This window comes from Oncorhynchus gorbuscha, unplaced genomic scaffold (assembly GCF_021184085.1).
Source record: "Oncorhynchus gorbuscha isolate QuinsamMale2020 ecotype Even-year unplaced genomic scaffold, OgorEven_v1.0 Un_scaffold_1662, whole genome shotgun sequence".
NCBI lineage: Eukaryota > Metazoa > Chordata > Actinopteri > Salmoniformes > Salmonidae > Oncorhynchus > Oncorhynchus gorbuscha.
In genome coordinates, this window is record NW_025746379.1 from 67,842 (window position 1) to 92,500 (window position 24,659).

General features: G+C 45.7%; 1 pseudogene; it reads right to left on the minus strand.

Moving 5' to 3' along the window:
- Nucleotides 1-3,914: 3,914 nt before the first annotated feature.
- Nucleotides 3,915-24,659, minus strand: part of LOC124023637 — a 28,003-nt pseudogene continuing 7,258 nt past the window's right edge.

Genomic DNA, 24,659 nt, shown 5'->3' on the forward strand with positions numbered 1-24,659 from the left:
TGAAATATATTGAAGCAAAAATGACAGACAGCTGTCCAAAAATGAGATCAATAGAACTGCACCTCTCTCTCCCTCCCTGCTAGAGGCACCTCTCTCTCTCTCCCTGCTAGAGGCACCTCTCTCTCTCTCTCTCCCTGCTAGAGGCACCTCTCTCTCTCTCTCTCCCTGCTAGAGGCACCTCTCTCTCTCTCCCTGCTAGAGGCACCTCTCTCTCTCCCTGCTAGAGGCACCTCTCTCTCTCTCCTGCTAGAGGCACCTCTGAGACCTCTCTCCCTGCTAGAGGCACTCTCTCTCTCCCTCCCTGCTAGAGGCACCTCTCTCTCCCTCCTGCTAGAGGCAGGTCTCTCTCTCTCCCTGCTAGAGGCACCTCTCTGCTCCCTGCTAAGGTGTCTCTTCTCTCCTCCCTGCTAGAGGCACTCTCTCTCCCTCTCTGCTAGAGCACCAAGGTGTCTCTCCCTCTCTGCTAGAGGCACCTCTCTCCCTCCCTGAGAGGTGTCTTTCTCTCCCTCCCTGCTAGAGGCACCTGTCTCTCCCTCCCTGCTAGAGGCACCTCTCTCCCCCTCCCTGCTAGAGGCACCTCTCTCTCCCTCCCTGCTAGAGGCACCTGTCTTCTCTCCCTGCTAGAGGCACCTCTCTCTCCCTCCCTGCTAGAGGCACTCTCTCTCCCTCCCTGCTAGAGGCAGTCAATGCTCTCCCTGCAGAGGCACCTCTCTCTCTCTCTCCCTCCCTGCTAGAGGCACCTCTCTCTCCTCTCTGCTAGAGGCACCTCTCTCTCCCTCTCTGCTAGAGGCACCTTCTCCCTCCTGCTAGAGGCACCTCTCTCTCCCTCCCTGCAGAGGCACCTCTCTCTCTCTCCCTGACAGGCAGTCCTCCCTGAGAGGCAGGTCTCTCTTCTCTCCCTCCCTGCTAGAGCACCTCTCTTTCCTCTCTGCTAGAGTCAATGCTCCCTCCCCAGAGGCACCTCTCTTCCCTGCTAGAGGCACCTCTCTCTCTCTCTCCCTCCCTGCTGAGGACCTCTCTCTCCTCTCTGCTAGAGGCACCTCTCTCTCCCTCCCTGAGAGGCAGGTGTCTCTCTCTTCCCTCCCTTAGAGGCACGTCTCCCTCTCCCTCAATGCTGAGGCACCTCTCTCTCCCTCCCTGCTAGAGGCACCTCTCTCTCCCTGCCTGAGAGGCACCTCTCTCCCTCCCTGCTAGAGGCACCTCTCTATCCTCTCTGCTAGAGCCCTCTTCCCTCCTGCACCTCTCTCTCCCTCCCTGCTAGAGCACCTCTCTCTCCCTCCCCAGAGGCACCTGTCTTCCCTCCCTGCTAGACAGGCACCCTCTCTCCTCCCTGAGAGGCAGGTGTCTTTATTTAGAGGCAGTCAATCCCTGAGACCAAGGCACCTCTTTCCCTCCCTTAGACAGGCAGTCAATCCCTGAGACCAGAGGTCTCTTTCCCTGCTAGACAGGCAGTCTCCCTCCCTGAGAGGCAAGGTCTCTTCCCTCCCTTAGACCTCTCTCTCCCTCCCTGCTAGAGGCACCTCTCTCTCCCTCCCTGCTAGAGGCAGTCAATGCTCCCTCCCTGCTAGAGGCACCTCTCTCCCTCCCTGAGAGGCACCTCTCTTCCCTCCCTGCTAGAGGCACCTCTCTCTCCCTCCCTGAGAGGCACCTCTCTTCCTCTCCCTGCTAGAGGCACCTCTCTCTCCCTCCCTGCTAGAGGCACCTCTCTCTCCCTCCCTGCTAGAGGCACCTCTCTTCCCTCCCTGCTAGACAGGCAGTCAATCCCCTCCCTGCTAGAGGCACCTCTTCCCCCTCCCTGCAGAGGCAGTCTCCCTCCCTGAGAGGTGTCTCCCTCCCTGCTAGAGGCACCTCTCTCCCTCCCTGCTAGAGGCACCTCTCTCCCTTCCTGCTAGAGGCACCTCTCTCTCCCTCCCTCCTAGAGGCACCTCTCTCCCTCCCTCCTAGAGGCACCTCTCTCTCCCTCCCCAAGTGTCTCTTCCCTCCCTGCTAGAGGCACCTCTCTCTCCCTCCCTGCTGAGACCTCTCCCTCCTGCTAGAGGCACCTCTCTCTCCCTCCCTGCTAGAGGCACTCTCTCTCCCTCCCTGCTTTAGAGGCACCTCTCTCTCCCTCCCTGCTAGAGACCTCTCTCTCCCTCCCTGCTAGAGGCACCTCTCTCTCCCTCCTGCTAAGAGGCACCTCTCTCTCCTCCCTGCTAGAGGCACCTCTCTCTCCCTCCCTGCTAGAGGCACCTCTCTTCCCTCCCTGCTAGAGGCACCTCTCTCCCTCCCTGCTAGAGGCACCTCTCTCTCCCTCCCTGCTAGAGGCACCTCTCTCTCCCTCCCTCCTAGAGGCACCTCACTCCCTCCCTGCTAGAGGCACCTCTCTCTCCCTCCCTGCTAGAGGCACCTCTCTCCCTCCCTCCTAGAGGCACCTCTCTCTCCCTCCCTGCTAGAGGCACCTCTCTCTCCCTCCCTGCTAGAGGCACCTCTCTCTCCCTCCCTGCTAGAGGCACCTCTCTCTCCCTCCCTGCTAGAGGCACCTCTCTCTCCCTCCCTGCTAGAGGCACCTCTCTCTCTCTCCCTGCTAGAGGCACCTCTCTCTCTCTCCCTGCTAGAGGCACCTCTCTCTCCCTCCCTGCTAGAGGCACCTCTCTCTCCCTCCCTGCTAGAGGCACCTCTCTCTCTCTCCCTGCTAGAGGCACCTCTCTCTCCCTCCCTGCTAGAGGCATCTCTCTCTCTCTCCCTGCTAGAGGCATCCCTCTCTATCCCTCCCTGCTAGAGGCACCTCTCTCTCTGTCTCTCTCCCTCCTAGAGGCACCTCTCTCTCTGTCTCTCTCCCTGCTAGAGGCACCTCTCACTCCCTCCCTGCTAGAGGCACCTCTCTCTCCCTCCCTGCTAGAGGCACCTCTCTCTCCCTCCCTGCTAGAGGCACCTCTCTCTCCCTCCCTGCTAGAGGCACCTCTCTCTCCCTCCCTGCTAGAGGCACCTCTCTCTCCCTCCCTGCTAGAGGCACCGCTCTCTCACTCCCTGCTAGAGGCACCTCTCTCTCTCTCCCTCCCTGCTAGAGGCACCTCTCTCTCCCTCCCTCCCTGCTAGAGGCACCTCTCTCTCCCTCCCTGCTAGAGGCACCCCTCTCTCTCTCCCTGCTAGAGGCACCCCTCTCTCCCTCCCTGCTAGAGGCACCTCTCTCTCTCTCCCTCCCTCCTAGAGGCACCTCTCTCCCTCCCTGCTAGAGGCACCTCTCTCTCCCTCCCTGCAAGAGGCACCTCTCTCTCCCTCCCTGCTAGAGGCACCTCTCTCTCCCTCCCTGCTAGAGGCACCTCTCTCTCCCTCCCTGCTAGAGGCACCTCTCTCTCTCCCTGCTAGAGGCACCTCTCTCTCTCCCTGCTAGAGGCACCTCTCTCTCTGTCTCTCTCCCTCCTAGAGGCACCTCTCTCTCTGTCTCTCTCCCTCCTAGAGGCACCTCTCTCTCTGTCTCCCTGCTAGAGGCACCTCTCTCTCCCACCCTGCTAGAGGCACCTCTCTCTCCCTCCCTGCTAGAGGCACCTCTCTCTCCCTCCCTGCTAGAGGCACCTCTCTCTCCCTCCCTGCTAGAGGCACCTCTCTCTCTCCCTGCTAGAGGCATCCCTCTCTCTCCCTCCCTGCTAGAGGCACCTCTCTCTGTCTCTCTCCCTCCTAGAGGCACCTCTCTCTCTGTCTCCCTGCTAGAGGCACCTCTCTCTCCCACCCTGCTAGAGGCACCTCTCTCTCCCTCCCTGCTAGAGGCACCTCTCTCTCCCTCCCTGCTAGAGGCACCTCTCTCTCCCTCCCTGCTAGAGGCATCTCTCTCTCCCTCCCTCCCTCCTAGAGGCACCTCTCTCTCCCTCCCTCCTAGAGGCACCTCTCTCTCCCTCCCTGCTAGAGGCACCTCTCTCTCCCTCCCTCCTAGAGGCACCTCTCTCTCCCTCCCTCCTAGAGGCACCTCTCTCCCTCCTCTCACACTTCATTGGCTTTGATTAATAAAGTAGTTAAAAAATATGACTTTTCTTTTTTTCTCACTCAGATCGGGTCTGGATCCAGCCATGTCTATATGGAACAGGTCTAGTTGTCCTCAGTCTCTATATTAACAGAATAATTGATGCACTTCGGGTCCGGGTGGGACAGCCCCAGGTCCAACCATGTCTATATGGAACAGGTCTAGTTGTCCTCAGTCTCTATATTAACAGAATAATTGATGCACTTCGGGTCCGGGTGGGACAGCCCCAGGTCCAACCATGTCTATATGGAACAGGTCTAGTTGTCCTCAGTCGCTATACTAAACAGAAGACCGTGAAGACCTCTAGTCTGAGGGGCTGTGATTGGCAAGATGCTTCTTCACACTCTGGCATCACCATGGTGATGAGGGGCTCTGATTGGCTAGTTGCCTCTTTGCTCTCTGGTGTCCCGATTGTGACGAGGGCGGGGCCTGGGCAACGCGGCTTTGGAAGAGGGTCAGTTGATCGAGCAGTGGGAGGGGCATGTCTCTGATGACCAATGGAAGGTCTTCATGGAGCAGAGGGTAGATGACCACACTGAGGGCCGGACGCTCCACAGAGAACCTAGAGGAAGGAGAGGGCGTCATTAGATAGAACTATCCTCATATAGAACTATCAGTATATAGAACTATCAGTATATAGAACTATCCTCATATAGAACTATCATTATATAGAACTATCATTATATAGAACTATCATTAGATAGAACTATCCTCATATAGAACTATCATTATATAGAACTATCATTAGATAGAACTATCCTCATATAGAACTATCAGTATATAGAACTATCCTCATATAGAACTATCATTATATAGAACTATCATTAGATAGAACTATCCTCATATAGAACTATCATTATATAGAACTATCAGTATATAGAACTATCCTCATATAGAACTATCATTATATAGAACTATCATTAGATAGAACTATCCTCATATAGAACTATCATTATATAGAACTATCAGTATATAGAACTATCCTCATATAGAACTATCAGTATATAGAACTATCAGTATATAGAACTACCAGTATATAGAACTATCCTCATATAGAACTATCAGTATATAGAACTATCCTCATATAGAACTATCATTATATAGAACTACCCTCATATAGAACTATCATTATATAGAACTATCCTCATATAGAACTATCCTCATATAGAACTATCAGTATATAGAACTATCCTCATATAGAACTATCAGTATATAGAACTATCAGTATATAGAACTACCAGTATATAGAACTATCCTCATATAGAACTATCAGTATATAGAACTATCAGTATATAGAACTATCCTCATATAGAACTATCAGTATATAGAACTATCAGTATATAGAACTACCAGTATATAGAACTATCCTCATATAGAACTATCAGTATATAGAACTATCAGTATATAGAACTATCCTCATATAGAACTATCATTATATAGAACTACCCTCATATAGAACTATCATTATATAGAACTATCCTCATATAGAACTATCATTATATAGAACTATCCTCATATAGAACTATCATTATATAGAACTATCAGTATATAGAACTATCCTCATATAGAACTATCCTCATATAGAACTATCAGTATATAGAACTATCCTCATATAGAACTATCATTATATAGAACTACCCTCATATATTCAATATATAGAACTATCCTCATATAGAACTATCCTCATATAGAACTATCATTATATAGAACTATCCTCATATAGAACTATCATTATATAGAACTATCATTATATAGAACTATCATTATATAGAACTATCATTATATAGAACTATCCTCATATAGAACTATCATTATATAGAACTATCATTATATAGAACTATCCTCATATAGAACTATCATTATATAGAACTATCATTATATAGAACTATCAGTATATAGAACTATCATTATATAGAACTATCAGTATATAGAACTATCAGTATATAGAACTATCAGTATATAGAACTATCATTATATAGAACTATCATTATATAGAACTATCAGTATATAGAACTATCAGCATATAGAACTATCATTATATAGAACTATCAGTATATAGAACTATCATTATATAGAACTAGCATTATATAGAACTAGCATTATATAGAACTATCAGTATATAGAACGATCATTATATAGAACTATCATTATATAGAACTATCAGTATATAGAACGATCATTATATAGAACTATCATTATATAGAACTATCAGTATGTAGAACGATCATTATATAGAACTATCATTATATAGAACTATCAGTATATAGAAGTACCCTCATATAGAACTATCATTATATAGAACTACCAGTATATAGAAGTACCCTCATATAGAACTATCATTATATAGAAATACCAGTATATAGAAGTACCCTCATATAGAACTACCCTCATATAGAACTACCCTCATATAGAACTATCAGTATATAGAACTATCAGTATATAGAACTATCCTCATATAGAACTATCATTATATAGAACTATCAGTATATAGAACTATCATTATATAGAACTATCATTATATAGAACTATCATTATATAGAACTATCATTATATAGAACTATCATTATATAGAACTATCAGTATATAGAACTATCATTATATAGAACTATCATTATATAGAACTATCAGTATATAGAACGATCATTATATAGAACTATCAGTATATAGAACTATCCTCATATAGAACTATCATTATATAGAACTATCCTCATATAGAACTATCATTATATAGAACTATCATTATATAGAACTATCAGTATATAGAACTATCCTCATATAGAACTATCATTATATAGAACTATCATTATATAGAACTATCATTATATAGAACTATCAGTATATAGAACTATCAGTATATAGAACTATCGTTATATAGAACTATCAGTATATAGAACTATCAGTATATAGAACTATCATTATATAGAACTATCAGTATATAGAACTATCAGTATATAGAACTATCATTATATAGAACTATCATTATATAGAACTATCATTATATAGAACTATCAGTATATAGAACTATCATTATATAGAACTATCAGTATATAGAACGATCATTATATAGAACTATCATTATATAGAACTATCAGTATATAGAACTATCATTATATAGAACTATCAGTATATAGAAGTACCCTCATATAGAACTATCATTATATAGAACTACCAGTATATAGAAGTACCCTCATATAGAACTATCATTATATAGAACTACCAGTATATAGAAGTACCCTCATATAGAACTACCCTCATATAGAACTACCCTCATATAGAACTATCAGTATATAGAACTATCAGTATATAGAACTATCCTCATATAGAACTATCATTATATAGAACTATCAGTATATAGAACTATCATTATATAGAACTATCATTATATAGAACTATCATTATATAGAACTATCATTATATAGAACTATCATTATATAGAACTATCATTATATAGAACTATCATTATATAGAACTATCAGTATATAGAACTATCAGTATATAGAACTATCATTATATAGAACTATCAGTATATAGAACTATCATTATATAGAACTATCGGTATATAGAACTATCATTATATAGAACTATCCTCATACAGAACTATCAGTATATAGAACTATCCTCATATAGAACTATCCTCATATAGAACTATCAGTATATAGAACTATCCTCATATAGAACTATCATTATATAGAACTACCCTCATATAATCAATATATAGAACTATCCTCATATAGAACTATCATTATATAGAACTATCCTCATATAGAACTATCATTATATAGAACTATCCTCATATAGAACTATCCTCATATAGAACTACCCTCATATAATCAAAATATAGAACTATCCTCATATAGAACTATCCTCATATAGAACTATCCTCATATAATCATTATATAGAACTATCCTCATATAGAACTATCCTCATATAGAACTATCATTATATAGAACTATCCTCATATAGAACTATCCTCATATAGAACTATCCTCATATAATCATTATATAGAACTATCCTCATATAGAACTATCCTCATATAGAACTATCAGTATATAGAACTATCCTCATATAGAACTATCCTCATATAGAACTATCATATAGAACTATCCTCATATAGAACTATCCTCATATAGAACTACCCTCATATAATCAATATATAGAACTATCCTCATATAGAACTATCCTCATATAGAACTATCAGTATATAGAACTATCCTCATATAGAACTATCCTCATATAGAACTACCCTCATATGGTCCTTCTGTAGCTCAGTGTGGTCCTTCTGTAGCTCAGTTTGTAGAGCATGGCTCTTGTAACGCCAGGGTAGTAGAACTATCCCCGGGACCACCCATATAGAATGTATGCACACATGACTGTAAGTCGCTTTGGATAAAAGCGTCTGCTAAATGGCATATATTATTATTATTATTATTATTATTATTATTATATTAACTATCCTCATATAGAACTATCCTCATATAGAACTACCCTCATATAATCAATATATAGAACTATCCTCATATAGAACTATCCTCATATAGAACTACCCTCATATAGAACTATCCTCATTATATAGAACTACCCTCTATATAGAACTATCCTCATATAGAACTATCCTCATATAGAACTATCCTCATATAGAACTATCCTCATATAGAACTATCCTTATATAGAACTATCCTCATATAGAACTATCCTCATATAGAACTACCCTCATATAGAACTACCCTCATATAGAACTATCCTCATATAGAACTATCCTCATATAGAACTATCCTCATATAGAACTATCCTCATATAGAACTATCCTCATATAGAACTACCCTCATATAGAACTATCCTCATATAGAACTATCCTCATATAGAACTATCCTCATATAGAACTATCATTATATAGAACTATCCTCATATAGAACTATCAGTATATAGAACTATCCTCATATAGAACTATCATTATATAGAACTATCCTCATATAGAACTATCATTATATAGAACTATCCTCATATAGAACTATCATTATATAGAACTATCCTCATATAGAACTATCCTCATATAGAACTACCCTCATATAATCAAAATATAGAACTATCCTCATATAGAACTATCCTCATATAGAACTATCCTCATATAATCATTATATAGAACTATCCTCATATAGAACTATCATTATATAGAACTATCCTCATATAGAACTATCCTCATATAGAACTATCCTCATATAGAACTATCCTCATATAATCATTATATAGAACTATCCTCATATAGAACTATCCTCATATAGAACTATCATTATATAGAACTATCCTCATATAGAACTATCCTCATATAGAACTATCCTCATATAATCAATATATAGAACTACCCTCATATAATCAATATATAGAACTATCCTCATATAGAACTACCCTCATATAGAACTACCCTCATATAGAACTATCCTCATATAGAACTATCCTCATATAGAACTACCCTCATATAATCAATATATAGAACTATCCTCATATAGAACTACCCTCATATAGAACTACCCTCATATAGAACTATCCTCATATAGAACTACCCTCATATAGAACTATCCTCATATAGAACTATCATTATATAGAACTACCCTCATACAGAACTATCGTCATATAGAACTATCCTCATATAGAACTATCGTCATATAGAACTATCCTCATATAGAACTACCCTCATATAGAACTACCCTCATATATAACTATCATTATATAGAACTATCCTCATATAGAACTATCCTCATATAGAACTATCCTCATATAGAACTATCAGTATATAGAACTATCAGTATATAGAACTATCATTATATAGAACTATCATTATATAGAACTATCCTCATATAGAACCATCCTCATACAGAACTATCCTCATATATAACTATCATTATATAGAACTATCCTCATATAGAACTATCAGTATATAGAACTATCAGTATATAGAACTATCATTATATAGAACTATCAGTATATAGAACTATCCTCATATAGAACTATCATCATATAGAACTATCCTCATATAGAACTATCATTATATAGAACTATCCTCATATAGAACTATCCTCATATAGAACTATCATTATATAGAACTATCATTATATAGAACTATCCTCATATAGAACTATCAGTATATAGAACTATCAGTATATAGAACTATCCTCATATAGAACTATCCTCATATAGAACTATCATTATATAGAACTACCCTCATATAGAACTATCCTCATATAGAACTATCATTATATAGAACTATCCTCATATAGAACTATCATTATATAGAACTATCATTATATAGAACTATCCTCATATAGAACTATCCTCATATAGAACTATCCTCTTATGATGAACTATCCTCATATAGAACTATCATTATATAGAACTATCCTCATATAGAACTATCCTCATATAGAACTATCATTATATAGAACTATCCTCATATAGAACTATCCTCATATAGAACTACCCTCATATAGAACTATCAGTATATAGACTATCCTCATATAGAACTATCCTTATATAGAACTATCCTCATATAGAAGTACCCTCATATAGAACTATCCTCATATAGAACTACCAGTATATAGAACTATCCTCATATAGAACTATCATTATATAGAACTATCCTCATATAGAACTATCATTATATAGAACTATCCTCATATAGAACTACCAGTATATAGAACTATCCTCATATAGAACTATCATTATATAGAACTATCCTCATATAGAACTATCCTTATATAGAACTATCAGTATATAGAACTATCCTCATATAGAACTATCCTCATATAGAACTACCAGTATATAGAACTATCCTCATATAGAACTATCCTCATATAGAACTATCCTCATATAGAACTATCCTCATATAGAACTATCCTCATATAGAACTATCCTACCATTGATGTCATCCTTTTCTGTTGAGAGAACTTGACTGACAGATTCACCGAACAGACCGAGAGACAGACAACGATCAGACAGACAGACAGACTCCCCACCAGTCAGACAGAGAGACAGACTCACCAGTCAGACAGAGACAGACTCACTAGCCAGACAGAGAGACAGACTCACTAGCCAGACAGAGAGACAGACTCCCCACCAGCCAGACAGAGAGACAGACTCCCCAGCCAGACAGAGAGACAGACTCACCAGCCAGACAGAGAGACAGACTCACCAGCCAGACAGAGAGACAGACTCACCAGCCAGACAGAGAGACAGACTCACCAGCCAGACAGAGAGACAGACTCACCAGCCAGACAGAGAGACAGACTCACCAGCCAGACAGAGAGACAGACTCACCAGCCAGACAGAGAGACAGACTCACCAGCCAGACAGAGAGACAGACTCACCAGTCAGACAGAGAGACAGACTCACCAGTCAGACAGAGAGACAGACTCACCAGTAAAAGACAGACTCACCAGCCAGACAGAGAGACAGACTCACCGGTCAGACAGAGAGACAGACTCACCGGTCAGACAGACAGACAGACTCACCGGTCAGACAGACAGACAGACTCACCGGTCAGACAGACAGACAGACTCACCGGTCAGACAGACAGACAGACTCACCGGTCAGACAGACAGACAGACTCACCGGTCAGACAGAGAGACAGACTCACCGGTCAGACAGAGAGACAGACTCACCGGTCAGACAGAGAGACAGACTCACCGGTCAGACAGAGAGACAGACTCACCGGTCAGACAGAGAGACAGACTCACCGGTCAGACAGAGAGACAGACTCACCAGTCAGACAGACAGACAGACAGACAGACTCCCCACCAGTCAGACAGACAGACAGACTCCCCACCAGTCAGACAGACAGACAGACTCCCCACCAGTCAGACAGACAGACAGACTCCCCACCAGTCAGACAGACAGAGAGACAGACAGACAGAGAGACAGACTCCCCACCAGTCAGACAGACAGAGAGACAGACTCCCCACCAGTCAGACAGAGAGACAGACTCCCCACCAGTCAGACAGACAGAGAGACAGACTCCCCACCAGTCAGACAGACAGACTCCCCACCAGTCAGACAGAGAGACAGACTCCCCACCAGTCAGACAGAGAGACAGACTCCCCACCAGTCAGACAGACAGAGAGACAGACTCCCCACCAGTCAGACAGAGAGACAGACTCCCCACCAGTCAGACAGAGAGACAGACTCCCCACCAGTCAGACAGAGAGACAGACTCCCCACCAGTCAGACAGAGAGACAGACTCCCCACCAGTCAGACAGAGAGACAGACTCCCCGGTCAGACAGAGAGACAGACTCACCAGTCAGACAGACAGAGAGACAGACTCACCGGCCAGACAGAGAGACAGACTCACCAGCCAGACAGAGAGACAGACTCACCAGTCAGACAGAGAGACAGACTCACCGGTCAGACAGAGAGACAGACTCCCCACCAGTCAGACAGAGAGACAGACTCCCCACCAGTCAGACAGACAGAGAGACAGACTCCCCACCAGTCAGACAGACAGAGAGACAGACTCACCGGTCAGACAGACAGACAGACTCACCGGTCAGACAGACAGACAGACTCACCGGTCAGACAGACAGACAGACTCACCGGTCAGACAGAGAGACAGACTCACCGGTCAGACAGAGAGACAGACTCACCGGTCAGACAGAGAGACAGACTCACCGGTCAGACAGAGAGACAGACTCACCGGTCAGACAGAGAGACAGACTCACCGGTCAGACAGAGAGACAGACTCACCGGTCAGACAGAGAGACAGACTCACCAGTCAGACAGAGAGACAGACAGACAGACTCCCCACCAGTCAGACAGACAGACAGACTCCCCACCAGTCAGACAGACAGACAGACTCCCCACCAGTCAGACAGACAGACAGACTCCCCACCAGTCAGACAGACAGAGAGACAGACAGACAGAGAGACAGACTCCCCACCAGTCAGACAGACAGAGAGACAGACTCCCCACCAGTCAGACAGAGAGACAGACTCCCCACCAGTCAGACAGACAGAGAGACAGACTCCCCACCAGTCAGACAGACAAGACTCCCCACCAGTCAGACAGACAGACTCCCCACCAGTCAGACAGAGAGACAGACTCCCCACCAGTCAGACAGAGAGACAGACTCCCCACCAGTCAGACAGAGAGACAGACTCCCCACGAGTCAGACAGAGAGACAGACTCCCCACCAGTCAGACAGAGAGACAGACTCCCCGGTCAGACAGAGAGACAGACTCACCAGTCAGACAGACAGAGAGACAGACTCACCGGTCAGACAGAGAGACAGACTCACCAGTCAGACAGAGAGACAGACTCACCAGTCAGACAGAGAGACAGACTCACCGGTCAGACAGAGAGACAGACTCCCCACCAGTCAGACAGAGAGACAGACTCCCCACCAGTCAGACAGACAGACAGACTCCCCACCAGTCAGACAGAGAGACAGACTCCCCACCAGTCAGACAGAGAGACAGACTCCCCACCAGTCAGACAGAGAGACAGACTCCCCACCAGTCAGACAGAGAGACAGACTCCCCACCAGTCAGACAGAGAGACAGACTCCCCACCAGTCAGACAGAGAGACAGACTCACCGGTCAGACAGAGAGACAGACTCACCAGTCAGACAGACTCACCAGTCAGACAGAGAGACAGACTCACCGGTCAGACAGAGAGACAGACTCACCAGTCAGACAGAGAGACAGACTCACCAGTCAGACAGAGAGACAGACTCACCGGTCAGACAGAGAGACAGACTCCCCACCAGTCAGACAGAGAGACAGACTCCCCACCAGTCAGACAGACAGACAGACAGACTCCCCACCAGTCAGACAGACAGACAGACTCCCCACCAGTCAGACAGAGAGACAGACTCCCCACCAGTCAGACAGAGAGACAGACTCCCCACCAGTCAGACAGAGAGACAGACTCCCCACCAGTCAGACAGAGAGACAGACTCCCCACCAGTCAGACAGAGAGACAGACTCCCCGGTCAGACAGAGAGACAGACTCACCAGTCAGACAGACAGAGAGACAGACTCACCGGTCAGACAGAGAGACAGACTCACCAGTCAGACAGAGAGACAGACTCACCAGTCAGACAGAGAGACAGACTCACCGGTCAGACAGAGAGACAGACTCCCCACCAGTCAGACAGAGAGACAGACTCCCCACCAGTCAGACAGACAGACAGACAGACTCCCCACCAGTCAGACAGACAGACAGACTCCCCACCAGTCAGACAGAGAGACAGACTCCCCACCAGTCAGACAGAGAGACAGACTCCCCACCAGTCAGACAGAGAGACAGACTCCCCACCAGTCAGACAGAGAGACAGACTCCCCACCAGTCAGACAGAGAGACAGACTCACCGGTCAGACAGAGAGACAGACTCACCAGTCAGACAGACTCACCAGTCAGACAGAGAGACAGACTCACCGGTCAGACAGAGAGACAGACTCACCGGTCAGACAGAGAGACAGACTCACCGGTCAGACAGACAGACAGACTCCCCACCAGTCAGACAGACAGAGAGACAGACTCCCCACCAGTCAGACAGACAGAGAGACAGACTCCCCACCAGTCAGACAGACAGAGAGACAGACTCCCCACCAGTCAGACAGAGAGACAGACTCCCCACCAGTCAGACAGAGAGACAGACTCCCCACCAGTCAGACAGAGAGACAGACTCCCCACCAGTCAGACAGAGAGACAGACTCCCCACCAGTCAGACAGAGAGACAGACTCCCCACCAGTCAGACAGAGAGACAGACTCCCCACCAGTCAGACAGAGAGACAGACTCCCCACCAGTCAGACAGAGAGACAGACTCCCCACCAGTCAGACAGACAGACAGACTCCCCACCAGTCAGACAGAGAGACAGACTCACCAGTCAGACAGAGAGACAGACTCCCCACCAGTCAGACAGACAGACAGACTCCCCACCAGTCAGACAGAGAGACAGACTCACCAGTCAGACAGAGAGACAGACTCACCAGTCAGACAGACAGACAGACAGACTCCCCACCAGTCAGACAGACAGACAGACAGACTCCCCACCAGTCAGACAGAGAGACAAACTCCCCACCAGTCAGACAGACAGACAGACAGACTCCCCACCAGTCAGACAGACAGACTCCCCACCAGTCAGACAGAGAGACAGACTCCCCACCAGTCAGACAGAGAGACAGACTCCCCACCAGTCAGACAGAGAGACAGACTCCCCACCAGTCAGACAGAGAGACAGACTCCCCACCAGTCAGACAGAGAGACAGACTCCCCACCAGTCAGACAGAGAGACAGACTCACCGGTCAGACAGAGAGACAGACTCACCAGTCAGACAGACAGAGAGACAGACTCACCGGTCAGACAGAGAGACAGACTCACCAGTCAGACAGAGAGACAGACTCCCCACCAGTCAGACAGAGAGACAGACTCCCCGGTCAGACAGAGAGACAGACTCACCAGTCAGACAGAGAGACAGACTCCCCACCAGTCAGACAGAGAGACAGACTCCCCACCAGTCAGACAGAGAGACAGACAGACTCACCAGTCAGACAGAGAGACAGACTCACCGGTCAGACAGAGAGACAGACAGACTCACCGGTCAGACAGAGAGACAGACAGACTCACCAGTCAGACAGAGAGACAGACAGACTCACCAGTCAGACAGAGAGACAGACTCACCGGTCAGACAGAGAGACAGACTCACCACCAGTCAGACAGAGAGACAGACTCACCACCAGTCAGACAGAGAGACAGACTCACCACCAGTCAGACAGAGAGACAGACTCACCACCAGTCAGACAGAGAGACAGACTCACCACCAGTCAGACAGAGAGACAGACTCACCACCAGTCAGACAGAGAGACAGACTCACCGGTCAGACAGAGAGACAGACTCACCGGTCAGACAGAGAGACAGACTCACCGGTCAGACAGAGAGACAGACTCACCGGTCAGACAGAGAGACAGACTCACCGGTCAGACAGAGAGACAGACTCACCGGTCAGACAGAGAGACAGACTCACCGGTCAGACAGAGAGACAGACTCCCCGGTCAGACAGAGAGACAGACTCCCCGGTCAGACAGAGAGACAGACTCCCCGGTCAGACAGAGAGACAGACTCCCCGGTCAGACAGAGAGACAGACTCCCCACCAGTCAGACAGAGAGACAGACTCCCCACCAGTCAGACAGAGAGACAGACTCCCCACCAGTCAGACAGAGAGACAGACTCACCACCAGTCAGACAGAGAGACAGACTCACCACCAGTCAGACAGAGAGACAGACTCACCACCAGTCAGACAGAGAGACAGACTCACCACCAGTCAGACAGAGAGACAGACTCACCACCAGTCAGACAGAGAGACAGACTCACCGGTCAGACAGAGAGACAGACTCCCCGGTCAGACAGAGAGACAGACTCACCGGTCAGACAGAGAGACAGACTCACCGGTCAGACAGAGAGACAGACTCCCCGGTCAGACAGAGAGACAGACTCCCCGGTCAGACAGAGAGACAGACTCCCCGGTCAGACAGAGAGACAGACTCCCCGGTCAGACAGAGAGACAGACTCCCCGGTCAGACAGAGAGACAGACTCCCGGTCAGACAGAGAGACAGACTCCCGGTCAGACAGAGAGACAGACTCCCGGTCAGACAGAGAGACAGACTCCCCGGTCAGACAGAGAGACAGACTCCCCGGTCAGACAGAGAGACAGACTCACCGGTCAGACAGAGAGACAGACTCACCGGTCAGACAGAGAGACAGACTCCCCGGTCAGACAGAGACAGACTCACCGGTCAGACAGAGAGACAGACTCACCGGTCAGACAGAGAGACAGACTCACCGGTCAGACAGAGAGACAGACTCACCGGTCAGACAGAGAGACAGACTCACCGGTCAGACAGAGAGACAGACTCCCCACCAGTCAGACAGAGAGACAGACTCCCCACCAGTCAGACAGAGAGACAGACTCCCCACCAGTCAGACAGAGAGACAGACTCCCCGGTCAGACAGAGAGACAGACTCCCCGGTCAGACAGAGAGACAGACTCCCCGGTCAGACAGAGAGACAGACTCCCCGGTCAGACAGAGAGACAGACTCACCGGTCAGACAGAGACAGACTCCCCGGTCAGACAGAGAGACAGACTCCCCGGTCAGACAGAGAGACAGACTCCCCGGTCAGACAGAGAGACAGACTCCCCGGTCAGACAGAGAGACAGACTCACCGGTCAGACAGAGAGACAGACTCACCGGTCAGACAGAGAGACAGACTCACCGGTCAGACAGAGAGACAGACTCACCGGTCAGACAGAGAGACAGACTCACCGGTCAGACAGAGAGACAGACTCACCGGTCAGACAGAGAGACAGACTCACCGGTCAGACAGAGAGACAGACTCACCGGTCAGACAGAGAGACAGACTCACCGGTCAGACAGAGAGACAGACTCACCGGTCAGACAGAGAGACAGACTCACCGGTCAGACAGAGAGACAGACTCACCGGTCAGACAGAGAGACAGACTCACCGGTCAGACAGAGAGACAGACTCACCGGTCAGACAGAGACAGACTCCGGTCAGACAGAGACAGACTCACCAGTCAGACAGAGAGACAGACTCACCGGTCAGACAGAGAGACAGACTCACCGGTCAGACAGAGAGACAGACTCACCGGTCAGACAGAGAGACAGACTCACCGGTCAGACAGAGAGACAGACTCACCGGTCAGACAGAGAGACAGACTCACCGGTCAGACAGAGAGACAGACTCACCGGTCAGACAGAGAGACAGACTCACCGGTCAGACAGAGAGACAGACTCACCGGTCAGACAGAGAGACAGACTCACCGGTCAGACAGAGAGACAGACTCACCAGTCAGACAGAGAGACAGACTCACCGGTCCAGCAGTGTTTTCTGTAGCGTCCGACACGCCACCAGAGTTCCGCCCAAGAACATGTGACACACCATGACGTCACGGCAACATCCATGAAGGTAACCACGGCAGCAGGGTGGAAGGTTCCGTTCCGCGAGATGAGACAGAGGCGGCGGAAGAACAGCATGACAACGCCTCCCAGAATGCACCGTTACACACCAGGTAGGGCTGCTCCAACCTACCCACACACACATTAAATACAGTACCAGTCCAAAGTGTTAGAACACCTACTCATTCCAGGGTTTTTCTTTATTTTTACTATTTTCTACATTGTTGAATAATAGTGAAGATATTAAAACTATGAAATAACATATATGGAATCATGTAGTAAACAAAAAAATGTTAAACAAATCAAAAATATATTTTATATTTAAGATTCTTCAAAGTAGCCATTTGTCTTGATAACTTTGCACACTCTTGGCATTCTCTCAACCAGCTTCATGAGGTAGTCACCTGGAATGCATTTCAGTTAACAGTTGCCTTATTAAAAGTTCATGTGGAATTTATTTCCTTCTTAATCCGTTTGAGCCAATCAGTTGTGTTGTGACAAGGTAGGGGTGGTATACAGAAGATAGCCCTATTTGGTAAAACACCAAGTCCATATTATGGCAAGAACAGCTCAAATAAGCAAAGAGAAACAACAGTCCATCATTACTTTAAGACATGAAGGTCAGTCCATCATTACTTTAAGACATGAAGGTCAGTCCATCATTACTTTAAGACATGAAGGTCAGTCCATCATTACTTTAAGACATGAAGGTCAGTCCATCATTACTTTAAGACATGAAGGTCAGTCCATCATTACTTTAAGACATGAAGGTCAGTCCATCATTACTTTAAGACATGAAGGTCAGTCCATCATTACTTTAAGACATGAAGATCAGTCCATCATTACTTTAAGACATGAAGGTCAGTCCATCATTACTTTAAGACATGAAGGTCAGTCCATCATTACTTTAAGACATGAAGGTCAGTCCATCATTACTTTAAGACATGAAGGTCAGTCCATCATTACTTTAAGACATGAAGGTCAGTCCATCATTACCTTAAGACATGAAGGTCAGTCCATCATTACTTTAAGACATGAAGGTCAGTCCATCATTACTTTAAGACATGAAGGTCAGTCCATCATTACTTTAAGACATGAAGGTCCGTCAATCCGGAACATTTCAAGAACTTTAATAGTTTTTTTAAGTGCAGTTTTTAAAACCATCAAGCACTATGATGAAACTGGCTCTCATGAGGACTGGCACAGGAAAGGAAGACCCAGAGTTACCAGAGGATCAGTTCATTAGAGTTAACTGGCTCTCATGAGGACCACCACAGGAAAGGAAGACCCAGAGTTACCAGAGGATAAGTTCATTAGAGTTAACTGGCTCTCATGAGGACCGCCACAGGAAAGGAAGACCCAGAGTTACCTCTGCTGCAGAGGATCAGTTCATTAGTTACCAGCCTCTATAATGTGTATATAATGTATATATAATAGTATATATAATGTACATATAATAGTATATATAATGTACATATAATAGTATATATAATGTACATATAATATTATATATAATGTACATATAATAGTATATATAATGTACATAATAGTATATATAATGTACATAATAGTATATATAATGTACATATAATAGTATATATAATGTACATAATAGTATATATAATGTACATAATAGTATATATAATGTACATAATAGTATATATAATGTACATAATGTATATATGATGTACATAATAGTATATATAATGTACATAATAGTATATATAATGTACATAATAGTATATATAATGTACATAATGTATATATAATGTACATAATAGTATATATAATGTACATAATAGTATATATAATGTACATAAAATAGTATATATAATGTACATATAATAGTATATATAATGTACATAATAGTATATATAATGTACAAAATAGTATAAATAATGTATAATGTAAATCATGTGTATACTGTATATATATAATGTGTATAATGTATATATAATGTGTATAATAGTATATATCATGTATTTAATGTGTATAATGTATATAATAGTATATATAATGTGTATATAATAGTATATATAATGTGTATATAATAGTATGTACAATGTATATTATAGTATATATAATGTGTATATAATAGTATGTACAATGTATAATGTATATTATAGTATATATAATGTGTATATAATAGTATATACAATGTATAATGTATGTATAATGTGTATAATAGTATATATCATGTATTTAATGTATATTATAGTATATAATAGTATGTATAATGTATATAATAGTATATATAATGTGTATATAATAGTATATACAATGTATAATGTATATAATAGTATATATAATGTGTATATAATAGTATGTATAATGTATATAATAGTATATATAATGTGTATATAATAGTATATACAATGTATAATGTGTATAATAGTATATATAATGTGTATATAATAGTGTATATAATGTATATATAATAGTATGTATAATGTATATAATAGTATATATAATGTGTATATAATAGTATATATAATGTGTATATAATAGTATATATAATGTGTATAATGTATAATGTATATAATAGTATATATAATGTGTATATAATAGTATATATAATGTGTATATAATAGTATATATAATGTGTATATAATAGTATATATAATGTGTATAATAGTATATATCATGTATTTAATGTGTATAATAGTATATATAATGTGTATATAATAGTATGTATAATGTATAATGTACATAATAGTATATATAATGTGTATATAATAGTATATATAATGTATAATGTATACATTGTGTATATTATATTGTGAATATAATGTAAAGAACAGAAAGGCCTGTTGATGTGTGTATATATATATATATATTATAATATTGTATATATTGTAGTAATATAATATTATAATAGTTGGGTGCAGTTCCTCAGTGTGTGTATGTAGTCTCACCGTAGCTGTGTGAGCTGGGTGCAGTTCCTCAGTGTGTGTATGTAGTCTCACCGTAGCTGTGTGAGCTGGGTGCAGTTCCTCAGTGTGTATGTAGTCTCACCGTAGCTGTGTGAGCTGGGTGCAGTTCCTCAGTGTGTATGTAGTCTCACCGTAGCTGTGTGAGCTGGGTGCAGTTCCTCAGTGTGTGTATAGTCTCACCGTAGCTGTGTGAGCTGGGTGCAGTTCCTCAGTGTGTATGTAGTCTCACCGTAGCTGTGTGAGCTGGGTGCAGTTCCCCAGTGTGTATGTAGTCTCACCCTAGCTGTGTGAGCTGGGTGCAGTTCCTCAGTGTGTATGTAGTCTCACCGTAGCTGTGTGAGCTGGGTGCAGTTCCTCGGTGTGTATGTAGTCTCACCGTAGCTGTGTGAGCTGGGTGCAGTTCCTCAGTGTGTATGTAGTCTCACCGTAGCTGTGTGAGCTGGGTGCAGTTCCTCAGTGTGTATGTAGTCTCAGCTGTGCAGTTCCTCAGTGTGTATGTAGTCTCACCGTAGCTGTGTGAGCTGGGTGCAGTTCCTCAGTGTGTATGTAGTCTCACCGTAGCTGTGTGAGCTGGGTGCAGTTCCTCAGTGTGTATGTAGTCTCACCGTAGCTGTGTGAGCTGGGTGCAGTTCCTCAGTGTGTATGTAGTATCACCGTAGCTGTGTGAGCTGGGTGCAGTTCCTCAGTGTGTATGTAGTCTCACCGTAGCTGTGTGAGCTGTGTGCAGTTCCTCAGTGTGTATGTAGTCTCACCGTAGCTGTGTGAGCTGGGTGCAGTTCCTCAGTGTGTATGTAGTCTCACCGTAGCTGTGTGAGCTGGGTGCAGTTCCACAGTGTGTGTAGTCTCACCGTAGCTGTGTGAGCTGGGTGCAGTTCCTCAGTGTGTATGTAGTCTCACCGTAGCTGTGTGAGCTGTGTGCAGTTCCTCAGTGTGTATGTAGTCTCACCGTAGCTGTGTGAGCTGGGTGCAGTTCCTCAGTGTGTGTATGTAGTCTCACCGTAGCTGTGTGAGCTGGGTGCAGTTCCTCAGTGTGTGTATGTAGTCTCACCGTAGCTGTGTGAGCTGGGTGCAGTTCCTCAGTGTGTATGTAGTCTCACCGTAGCTGTGTGAGCTGGGTGCAGTTCCTCAGTGTGTATGTAGTCTCACCGTAGCTGTGTGAGCTGGGTGCAGTTCCTCAGTGTGTATGTAGTCTCACCGTAGCTGTGTGAGCTGGGTGCAGTTCCTCAGTGTGTATGTAGTCTCACCGTAGCTGTGTGAGCTGGGTGCAGTTCCTCAGTGTGTATGTAGTCTCACCGTAGCTGTGTGAGCTGGGTGCAGTTCCTCAGTGTGTGTATGTAGTCTCACCGTAGCTGTGTGAGCTGGGTGCAGTTCCTCAGTGTGTATGTAGTCTCACCGTAGCTGTGTGAGCTGGGTGCAGTTCCTCAGTGTGTATGTAGTCTCACCGTAGCTGTGTGAGCTGGGTGCAGTTCCTCAGTGTGTGTATGTAGTCTAGTCTGGGTGCAGTTCACCGTGCGTAGCTGTGTGAGCTGGGTGCAGCTGTGTGAGCTGGGTGCAGTTCCTCAGTGTGTATGTAGTCTCACCGTAGCTGTGTGAGCTGGGTGCAGTTCCTCAGTGTGTATGTAGTCTCACCGTAGCTGTGTGAGCTGGGTGCAGTTCCTCAGTGTGTATGTAGTCTCACCGTAGCTGTGTGAGCTGGGTGCAGTTCCTCAGTGTGTATGTAGTCTCACCGTAGCTGTGTGAGCTGGGTGCAGTTCCTCAGTGTGTATGTAGTCTCACCGTAGCTGTGTGAGCTGGGTGCAGTTCCTCAGTGTGTGTATGTAGTCTCACCGTAGCTGTGTGAGCTGGGTGCAGTTCCTCAGTGTGTGTATGTAGTCTCACCGTAGCTGTGTGAGCTGGGTGCAGTTCCTCAGTGTGTATGTAGTCTCACCGTAGCTGTGTGAGCTGGGTGCAGTTCCTCAGTGTGTATGTAGTCTCACCGTAGCTGTGTGAGCTGGGTGCAGTTCCTCAGTGTGTATGTAGTCTCACCGTAGCTGTGAGCTGGGTGCAGTTCCTCAGTGTGTATGTAGTCTCACCGTAGCTGTGTGAGCTGGGTGCAGTTCCTCAGTGTGTATGTAGTCTCACCGTAGCTGTGTGAGCTGGGTGCAGTTCCTCAGTGTGTGTATGTAGTCTCACCGTAGCTGTGTGAGCTGGGTGCAGTTCCTCAGTGTGTATGTAGTCTCACCGTAGCTGTGTGAGCTGGGTGCAGTTCCTCAGTGTGTGTATGTAGTCTCACCGTAGCTGTGTGAGCTGGGTGCAGTTCCTCAGTGTGTATGTAGTCTCACCGTAGCTGTGTGAGCTGGGTGCAGTTCCTCAGTGTGTATGTAGTCTCACCGTAGCTGTGTGAGCTGGGTGCAGTTCCTCAGTGTTTGTATGTAGTCTCACCGTAGCTGTGTGAGCTGGGTGCAGTTCCTCAGTGTGTGTATAGTCTCACCGTAGCTGTGTGAGCTGGGTGCAGTTCCTCAGTGTGTATGTAGTCTCACCGTAGCTGTGTGAGCTGGGTGCAGTTCCTCAGTGTGTATGTAGTCTCACCGTAGCTGTGTGAGCTGGGTGCAGTTCCTCAGTGTGTGTATAGTCTCACCGTAGCTGTGTGAGCTGGGTGCAGTTCCTCAGTGTGTCCAGCAGGGCGGCGCTGTAGTTCCAGGTCTTTAAGGACCCCAGGTTGGCCAGAGATAATGCCTGAAGGTCCCGGCAGTGCTCAGCCACCTGTACCAGCCCAGTCCCCTTCAGGACCCCCGGCAGCCCCGCCAGCGTCAGCCTCCGCAGCCCCCGGAACCCCCGGAGAGCCGCGACGTGCGCGTCCCCCACCCCGCGAGCGTTCACACACGTCCTCTGATCCACACACACCCTGGCACAGGGCTCAAGACGCGGCAGGGCGGAGATGAAGCCCGGTCCTGTTATCTCCAGAACCTCCAGACGGGGGCAGCCGGCCAGCAGGGTACCCAGCCCAGAGGTGCCCTCCCTGGGGAGAGAGTCCCCGGAGCCTGGCCTGTAGGTCTGGAGCCCCACGCGGGACGGCTTCCTCAGTCCCAGCAGCAGAGAGGAGGGGGAGGGGGACGGGGACGGTGTGTGTGAACCGTCCGACAGGGCGCACGCGGGCAGCGCCAGAGACCGCATGTGTGTGAGTTTGGACAGGCTGGTACACAGGTGTGTGTTGGCCTCCAGCCCAGGTGTGTGTGCGTTGTCATGGTGATAGTGTGTGTGTAACAGGTTGAGGTGTGACAGATTGGGACAGCAAATAACCAGCCGGCTCATCGCCTCGGCAACAAGCTCCTCCTCTCCCCGCGCTCTACTGCACTCTGGATAATTGGAGGTGTGGCCTATACCACTAAGATTCAGGCTGACCAATCGCGTCGAGTCTCTCACTCCAGTGCCAGTCAGCGATTGGATGACAGTTTGTCGTAACGTGGGGCAACGGGAGAAGTTCAGGTGCTTGGGAGCGTTGCTAAGAAGGACCCGTCCTAGCGACGTGGCGTCCAACCAGGAGCGAGGCAACTGCAGGGCTTCCAGGTCGCCATGCTGAACGAGGCTATGGGCCAATGAGGACGCAGCAGGCCAGTGGGCGGGGTTCGGACCAGGAACTGAAACCAGGAAGGAGCGGAGACGCTCCGGAACACGAACACTGAACACAGCGAGGTAGAGGAGGAGTAGAGTCTGGTTCACCTACACACACACACACACATTATAAACACTGAACACAGCGAGGTAGAGGAGGAGTAGAG